Here is a 10644-nt window from a genome sequence, read left to right on the forward strand (position 1 = left end):
AAGTATGGATGCTATCCTGGGAGTTTTCAGGACTACATGAAGGTAGTTGACTGCTCTATTAGAATATTCTGTTCTGAACCTTTGATACATTTGCAAATCTGAATGCGAATTTGATATATTAAATTCGCACTTAGATTGCAAATTTATCTGAGGTTTCCAGAAACTGTTTGAGTATTTATACTCGAACAGTTTGTGAAAGCCTCTGAAAGCCTCAGAAACCCCCTGGATCCACCCCTGAAATAGAGTGTTTGTGGGCAACTCTGACACTGAAAGTCACACACACACACACGCACGCACGCACACACACATACACACACACGTGCACAAAGTAAAGTTTACAGCAAATGGATGCATGAAATATAATAGGAATGCGCATGATCTAGTTATGTAGTGTGTGGATGTACAACTGTCTGACCATGTAGTATGTCCATATAATAGACATGCATACATACATAGCTATAGTGCATGTACATGTATTATTTGATTAGATGTGACTGATTATAGTGCATCTATCAAAGTTACAGACTGGAGGATTTACATAGCTGATTGACGTGCAGACCATCTGTTTTCAATCAAGGAGGCAATAACTTTAATAACACTAGAAATAATGTTACATATGCTCTTAGATGTCATTCCATAAATACTAGAACTTGAGAAGAACTACTATTGTACAGAACCTTTATTTATCATCAGTTATTTTGGAAAGCAGAGAGCTAGTGCATTGTAGAAACTATAATTTTTGTGTGTAGCTGTGTTTGAATGAATATATGACTATAGTATGTTCACGTTGAGCTGAATCCTGAAAAACAGCTAAAATTAAATGTGGATTTTTTCTCAACAGAGTTAACATTTCAGCCAACCAGATGATTATTGGTAACAGCAAAGGTGTCAACAACAGACACGTACGGTTTGGCTCCATTACAAGTTCAGGAAAGGGCTGTAATGGACAATGTATTTGTATGGCTTCCCCATAGGAAATGTATTGTGAAAATTTTGATTGGCCATAAATATTATGTCAAACATTTGAACAAAAAGATTTTGAAATATTTTTAGCGGGTCAAGCAGTACTACAAATGAGCCAAATTTCAAGATCGTGAGTAATTGCATCCATGAGTTATTAAATGTTTTTGAGGATTCAGCTCAACGTGAACATACTATATACATGCTAATGAATGCATAGCTTGTAGCTGCTGCAATACATAACAGATCTAGATGCATCCCCTCTCAGTCTCCCTCTCTCTACCTTTCTCCCCCTCTTTATAATAGCTAGCTCTCTCTCTCTATATATATATATACCCTTTCCTTTCAAAAAAGTGCCATATAACTTAAAATTATAAAGCTAAAACAATTAACTTATGCATGTAAGTTTAAGTGACCTATATTGCATTAGGTATAGTAAAATATTTTTAGCTAGGAGGGCTCTAGACCTGTTCCAGGTGGTTGTAGCAATGATACATATGGATATGCATTACATAAGTTGCAACAAGCTAAGAGCAGCTAATTTAGCCATCAGCACTAACTGAGGGGGTGTGGTGTGCAGTATTCACATGGGCAGCTTCAGGACTGGTTTCCAAACTTCCTGCATATGGCTCCCCAAGGGTATTTTGTAAAAATTATGTACTCTGAAATTCAATATGGCAGCAATTTTTGCCAAAAATTGTAAAAGTTGACATTTTCTCAGCATAGTTGTTAAGAGCTTATTGGCATTTATTTTCTACCGGCCAACTACTGGGGGCAGTGAAGCATCCCAAATAGTAATGGGATGTGACAATCTGAAATTTGAAGCGTGATATGATAATTGAATGCCATTATGGGGGCATGCTCCCAGGAATCTTTTGGATTTTTACTTTTCATTGTGTTGCTACAGTATATGCTAGGTTTAAAGGCAACTGTCCTATTAGGTGGTTGACTGCTCATGATCAGAACCTTTTGTACCTTGGTAGAATATAATTTCTATCACCCAAAAGTACTTGACCAGTTTCTAAAACCTCAGAAACCCGATTCAGAATCAGGAAGGTAAGCATGCATCAAATATGCCAGTATAACAAAAAGCATAATAGGTTGGAGTACTATGCCAGCATAATGCTAGCATATTACTCCATTTGTTATATTCATGATAGTCTTCACTACAGGAACTTGTTACCTTTTTGTGAACATTTTCAGTTGTCTCGAGTTCCTACAAGATCACATCCTTTACCTATCTTCTATTAATTCTTTCTGTTATTCTTACTTTGTCAATAGCCCATTTTTGTGTAACACCATACCTCATGTCATTCTGCAGATTAGAAACCCTTATTCTGTTCAGCCCTCCATTGTTTTCTTTTTTGATTTTTTTGTTGTGTACTCATATTAAGGTGTTAATTTTGTTTAGTACAATCTTGTTGTTTTTTCCTTGTAGATTCATTGTTTTTGTAATGTCTTGTTACTGTATGTATGTGTTTGTGGGGAGCACATTTGCAGGCTTGTCCTTTTGTACAATCCATTCTTTTGACAAAATTGATAATAAATACATAAGTAAATAAATAAATAAATAGTTTGATATAGCTACTATGGAGCTTTATTCCATGAAAAACAATAGATTGATACTCCCTAATACAACAGTCAGTGGAAACTGCAATAGAGCATTTAAATGCGTTGTACCATAGATAATATACCCCTGTGTACTGGGGTATATTATCTATAATTGTATATATCTCCTTAGATCAATACTCTCTAATAGAACAGTCAGATAGTTCCCTGATTAAAATGTTCCAAGATATTTGTAAGTAATGTTGCTAGCCTAGGAGCATAATGCAAGCATAATGGGAACACTGAAGAGCATAATAGGTCGGAAATTCCTGAAAGAATTTAGGGCAAAATTTTGAGCATAAGAAAGGCTAGGGTGGTGGGCTACGTGTATTTAGAAGGTATACCATTAGTAGGTAACATACCATTGCAACCTTCTTGATTCTGAATTGAGGTTTCCAAACTGTTAGTCAAGATTGAGATTTCCTAGTCAGTAATTGATAAATTACTGAAAACAACTTTGGATGATCTACAGTAACTTTCAAAAAATTCCCTGATCCTCTAGATTGACATGCTTTGCATGCTATAGTGTGCTACTCACACTAGAGTACATGTGTAAACCTCTTTTCTGCGTAATCAATTGTGACCAAATTTTTGATAATCGTCAATCTACACACACACTAGTTAAGTTCACTTTTCACCATGTGTTCTGTGAATGATTTAGCTTACACAATCACATAGTGAAAAATTGTGTTGCAGTAGTCATATACTATAATTAGAGTATAATGTTTTGCCTTTCAGTTACATTATGAGTGAGGGATGGAAGTTTGTACTAGTTTAACGTTACTGCAGGAACTAATTTGATTGTTTGCCTAATAAGGGTGCATAAGAATTACAGAGTGCATATCTTTAAATATCAAGGCCTGCATGTAATGCAACTTTCAGTATCATTTTGTTTGTGTTTCTCATGTTATTACAAGCCATGCATACTTTGCCAGTAACTAAATGTTGATGAGGCTTCAGCTGCAAATGCTGTAATCCACATGCATCATGCAAGGGCCGTGTGGGTCTATTCACTTTCATCTCCGTCACAAGACACAAAGTGTTAGCTAACACCAGTTCTATATAAGAGCGTCACCAACAGGGAACAGTTGACTTTTGATAATCGTCTATTAGAATTAATTCACAATACTTTTGTTTCAGTGGAGCACTAATGTAATGAGAGTTAACAAGTGTCAAGAGGTCAAAATTCCATTTGAACGTTCCCTTCCAAATCACGTTCCCTTCCAAATCAATTTTAAAACAATAGAGTATAGATCATGAGATATGACATTTTGAAATTTGTGGTTTTCCCATACATTATCCATGTGATTGCCCAGAAGGGGCAACTGTTACCCCCTCCCATAGATAATGTATGGGAAAACTGCAAACTTTAAAATGTCGTATCTCATGACCTATATCGATATGTTATCCTTTTAAAAATTGAAGACATTACTTTTGACATTCACACCTACAAAATAATGTAAAATTCAGGTTGCTAGGGGCAATGATTTAAAATTCCTTATCAAATTTATCTATTATTTCCCTACATTTACTCCAACAGATCTTACTCACCATCTTTCATATGTAACATCAATAACTTGTAGATTCTTTGTTCCTGTCACCCGCCTGCATAGTAATATTAGAGCCGAATGCAAATTTATTATTGCATTTGATAGTCACATGACTCACATGATCTATTTATTTTTTTGTTTATAGGTACTAGCGTGAGCACATGCATGGTGTATTATTGAAAAAGTAGTGAGTTTCTGATGTGGTTTAGTGCCAAAAGGCATGGATAACTATTCCATTCCAACCTCAGACTGGATTAAAAGTAGCAGATCTCTTCAAGTACGTAGCTATTTGTGAATGAGATACATTAATGAACAGGAGACCACTCATCTGACAATGTGTTATTAGCATGTGTGGAACATATGGAAAATTTGTACTGTTGCATGTTGATGGCTAAATAACTGTTATGACCACAAGCATGACACACCCAGCCCTCGACCCAGCCAGCAAACTCTATAAAAGCCTTCAAGATTTGGTGGCTGCATGCTCAAAGAAAATGAGGGGTCCGCAACACTTCAAATCTAAGAGATTTGAATCTTGATGAATCCCAGTGAAATCACAACTATCTTACATCTCTGGGAGAAAAGGCAATTAGGAGTTAACAGGCTCCCTGATATTAAATAATAGAATTTAGCAATACAATAAATAATAACCGACCACCCACATGGTATTTTTTTTTCCTGAATAGGACAGGAAATAAGCAATTTACAATTGTTGGCCTAAGCAGTCCTAATAAGTATAAATATTATCTGTGTGGTAGGTAGCTACATCTTTTCAATGTGAACCTGCCATGCCTGGCCACTTTTTTTTTCACTGTTCAAATTATTTTGTATGCACAGTAGTTTAATAACTTATGTATGATGTGATGTACGTATGTTATTTTTTGTAAGGTGGTACCCCTATGCTGAGGCCTTGTCACCTCCTGTAACTGGCATAGTATCAGGAGCAAGCCAGAGTTAAGAGGTGAAGCTTTCCAGGGGGTCAGTGGGTATATAGGCAAGTCAATACAAAATGTAATCTGTTAGTAGTTGACTGCTCTGTTGGAGTATTTTGGTCTGAACCTTTGATACCTTTGCAAATCAATGTAAATTTAATTTTCTAAATATAGTTGAACAGTTAATTTCTGGAAACCTCAGAACCCCTTGTATCCACCCCTGAAAGAGAGTGTATTTGGGTAACTTTGACACTGAAAGCCACATGCACACACACACACACACACACGCACACACACACACACACACACACACACACACACACACACATACACACACACATGCACACCTAAAGTTTGCAGCAAACAACAGATATAGATGCATGGGATATGGCATGATCTAGCTGTACATGTGTAGTGTGTGGATGTACAACTGTTTGACCATTATATAGCGCACACAAAGACATATATGCATAGCTATAGTGCGTGTACATTTGTAAAGTGATTAGATGTGACTGGATATTATAATGCATCACTTCAATCTATCAATGCTACAGACTGGAGGATTCAAATACAAATAGCTAATTGACTAGGACCATCAGCGCAGTGGTGGATCTCAGAGGGAGTTTCAAGTTTAGAATCTGGTGGCATTTGTGGAAGTCACTCAACAAGGGTGTGAAGCACACTTTGCTGCAAAGCATGATCCAACTAGGGGGTCTGGGGAATGCATAATATGATATGCCCTCACAGGAAATTTTGCCTTGAAAAATTAGCCTTCTGAGATTGAATTTGGTAACTCTTTTGATTGAATGAACACTGTATGAATTACTGCATGGTGTTATTTTATTATCCAGCTCTAGCAGTGACAATTCTAAAAGCTGGTATTCAGAGGGCAAAGCATACCAACTGAATGCTCCCCCCCAAGAAAATTTTGACATCATTTTAGCCTTATTTTGTGCTGAACTTGTTGAATAAACATTGGAGGTGATCATGTTGAAAGAAAGCTCATTCAATGTTGCATGTATCAGTCTCTAGAAGTGCATGGCAGTTATGAATCTGCAAAATATGCAATACATGGGGTACAATGTAAAATTAATGTAGTATGAATTCACACATCCAGAAAACTCGAACTCCTGATTTCATCCCACTTTGAGTTTATAGGCAGAATATTTACCAGGGATGGATCCAGACTTTCAGCTATTATGGTAATATTTGATGACAAAAATCACTCTCTCAGCAATGTTTCACTGTTAAATCTTACCATTAAAGGCTTTAGAAAATGTAAGAGAAGCTTTTAGAATAAGTATTGTAAACTATTAAAGTGATAATTATTATAGAGGTACTTATTGTGTATGAACTTATGTAGAGCTTGCTTTCTGTCCCTAGAATGGCATCAACTGTCATTATGATTAACTAAGTCTAATGTGAATTATGCACTTAGCTGCTGGTCTACAAACTACATAGTTTCACCCACCTGTTGCTACATATAGTCCATTAGTAGCTTTTGCATTAAACACTAGCTACACCTTACACCCTTCTGCAAAGGTCAAATTGGCAGTGAAACACTACACAACAGCTACAGAGAAGTGTAAGATTATTTACTGCTACAGATTAATTTTGGAGATATTTTTGCTGATTGTGCATGCTAGCTATCTTGAACCTACATAACTAACTTTATATATTGCACTTCATGAGATTGTACTGATTACTTTCGGTGGGTAATTACAACAAACCTGCTGGTAACACAACTGCTTGTAGTTTATATGACTATCAAAATTCCTATATGGTGATGGCTATTCAATATCCGAGAGACAAAGTTTACCTGGTACTAGCTATCTTAAATTAAGGTAGCTTGTTTTCAAAATAGCATAGCTAGATACTTAACTCCCAAAATTGTCCATAAACAATTAAGATTACATTTTGAAGCCAATCTAATGATTACAAATACAATTACTTACTTCTGTACATTGGACATGGGGTATAACAAAAACTTACAATTCTCCAGCATTAATTGTAAGGTAGCTATATATTAACTGTTCAAACTTTTTTGGTGTAGTAGTCTACATTTATTTGGTCTGAGAACATTGCCACTATGGCTGAATACAAACTCAATTGGTGCAGATGTTGCTGAAACTCCCAGCATATTCTTTGCTAATGTACTCAAAATGGGGTATTTATAATTATTTACTTTTATCTTCCAAAATTTTAAAGGGCTTTCATCTTTTGTAAAATCTGTGTCATCTAGATACATTTAAATTCTTTCTCTACTATTGAACATTATGTACCCCATGGGTGTCCCATACTGTACATAAAATGTAAAACTATATGGTCAACAACTACATACCAATAATTTCAATAATGTCTGTATGTAGCTGCATGGGCCACATGTCATACACATGGGATTGTGTACATAGTCACTAGTCAAGTTATGGGGTAGTACTTTTATATAGCATAACTTTTATTCCTTGTATATATTTATAATGATTATTGACTGAACAGCTAATTACAATTACCATTACTTTTATGTTCAGTGGTCAATTACAATTACTTGAAAATTGCTAATGATTAATAATTAATTATGATTACAATTACAACAAGCCTGCAGCTGGTTACCAGTACTACAAAATTGAGGTGGTACCACAACTCCTATGTTTTTCTAAAATTCAATGGGGTGTTACTACAGCATCTTAAGAGGTGTTATAGTAACGTTGGTGTATCTGTAGCACCATTGTGAACAAATCCCACAATTAAAACTTTCTTTGGTAGTCAGATTATTTATGAGTACATTTTGCAACTCACATGAAGGCAGAAATACATGCAAGGAAGTATTTGCAATTGCTGTATTTCACAGGTCAATTGTGTTTCCTGAATAACTATCAATGTAAGTGAGTGAAGGAAAGGAATCAAAACGGCTCCACCCCCATCAAAGCATCGGAAAATTAAAATGAATGCCTAGAGTGTCATTATAACACCCCTACATACCTATGGTTTATACACTTCTTGTAATACTTTAGCTCTCCTCTGTAACACTGTGGGAGTGTCATCACAACACCCTCACAGCAACACCTTGAGTGTTGAATTTAAACATATGGGCACCCATAAAGTGTTACAATTACTCCTGAATTTTAACAGTGTAGATTATACTTCACATGCACATGATCTATTTGGAATCCTTACCACCAAAATCAAATTAATAAACTTGAAATGATTCAGCAATCAGCATACAGCTGTACAGCTCGCTCTGTATTGAACCAACCTTGGAGAAGAAATCTTAGGGACAGTATTAATTCATTGTTGTCATCAGCAGCACTTAAGTGGCCAACTTTACAACTTAGAAGAGAGAGCACTCATCTATATATTATAATTATTATGATTGAATCACAAATTTGAGTATAAAAACAATGCCTTAGATTATTAATTACTGTTTTTCATAGAATGTGTCAGTGTTGATTGAAGAATGCTATCAAAATCATTTATCATTGATTGGCTTAATTCAATAATATCTTGCAAATTCCAACAAATTATTTCCCAACTCCATCACCAATTACTACCGCCAGATCAAGAAACGACATGATGTTCCTCCATTATCAGCCTACCATAGATTGTTTTAAGTACCCCTTTTGTCCATGCACCATTCCTGAATGGAACCAATTGCCTTCAGATGTTGTTCATGCTGATCAATTAGACTGTTTCAAAAGTTTACTGAATAGATATTATAATTCATATTTGTAATTTTACTTGCAAATTAGCTTTACGCCCCAGATAGGCTCTGCTAATCAAATATAGTAGCTAATAGCAATAATAATAATTATACATATGTCATGTACTTTAAGAATTTGCTTTAAAGTAGCTAGCCACACCATCTGAGACTAAATTTGAGAGAATTTTGCGTTTACAGAAAAAATTGGGTATTAAACTGTCATTTTTGATAGTTGCCAATTCAATAACCAGTGCAATTGTCACTCACAATTTTAGGGAGGGACTATAGGTCCGAGATTATAGGGGGAGTTCCCTTAACAGCCCTCATAGAATATAAACACTAGATTTAACCTAGAACTTGCTTTAAGCCTCCTGACTCAGTCTTATGTATTATTGTGTGGACCATCACCCATATTAGAGTACAGTAGCTAAACGCCTGTTCAGTCGATAATTAGTTACAATCACGTGACCTTGTGGTGTTGTGCGCGCGCCGAAGTATAGTGGAGCCCTACCATAGAACTCAATCTTTCTCCGAGTACTACTGAACTCTGACTGAACGCTGACTGAACGGAGTAAGTAGTCTATGCATGTAATCTTAGTTGTTATGTTGTAAGTGTTTAATGGGGCCCCAGCTGAGATGACCACGTGATTCATATCGTTTGATTCCACAGCAGCAGAGGCTAGCTGCCTGTTAGCCTTTTGTGTACCCTGATATGTGTGCATGCCAAGTAGTTGTTCGTCACGAGGGTGGTTACGCGTCTTCAACAGTCTCAGTGATGTTTGTTTTTGTATTTGTCTCTTTGAAGTTGTGGAATTTATTGTGCTTTAGGAACATCTGCATGGGTATTGTAGTGCAGCGTGTGTATCATCATTAGTGATGCACCAATACCGATACTAGTACTGGTATCAGCCCAATTTTGGCGGTATCGGACTTGTATCAGTAAAGCTATAAATGTCCGATACTAATCAATACTTTGTATGACATCACCTCATTGCTTTTCAAGATGGTGACATTCATAGCGTATCAAACAAAAGCTGATATAAGCAGCCATGAATTCTGTTAAAGAAGCCAGTCTAATATTAACATTATTAGTATGTGGAAACAGCAGTAAGCCACGAAATAAGATTCATTGAAGCCATAAATGATTGTTGTCCACATGTTTGATGGCCACAACATTAGCAAACTACTGTTTATGAAATTAGCTAATGTGTTTAGTAAGCTAGTCTGTCAACTACTATTGGAACTACTAGCTGCTTTTGTATGTAATGCCTCAGTGTGGCAAAGTATTGGTATCAGCCATTTCCATCTAAAATGTACTCGGTATCAGATTGGTAGTGAAAATGTGGTATCAGTGCAGCACTAATCATCATTGCTACTTGAAATAGTTATATGGTCTGGTATAAAACATGTCAGAAGAGTATGCCTATAAGTAGCTAAGTATTCGTGAGTACTCAATTGTTAACACTAGAGAGTACTCAAATAATAAAAATTCATGATTGTTTCAACCCAAATGTTTGTTTCATAGCTGTTGGCAGCGGGACATTGGAAACAGTGGAAATTGAAAACTGAAACTGAAAACTGAAACGGAAAAACTGAAACTGAAAAACTAAAATTGGTCAAAACTTCATATTAACAGGTACCTCTTAACAAAGATCACCTCTGTAATAAGACCACCTGTATAATAAGACCGCCTCTAATAAGACCACCTCATTATAGTAGTCATGTCAAGTAGGTCCAACAAAAAGGCCATTAGGTGTACTCATAATGTAATAAAGTATCAATCAATCAGACAGTACTTAAAAGTTAAAACGACAGCTGCAGGGTTGTACATAAGGATATACTATCTTACCATACCAAGACCTAAAGTCCATGGTCATGTCACAATGAAAATGGGGTA

The sequence above is a fragment of the Dysidea avara genome, chromosome 8 (assembly GCF_963678975.1).
Source record: "Dysidea avara chromosome 8, odDysAvar1.4, whole genome shotgun sequence".
Taxonomy (NCBI): Eukaryota; Metazoa; Porifera; class Demospongiae; order Dictyoceratida; family Dysideidae; genus Dysidea; species Dysidea avara.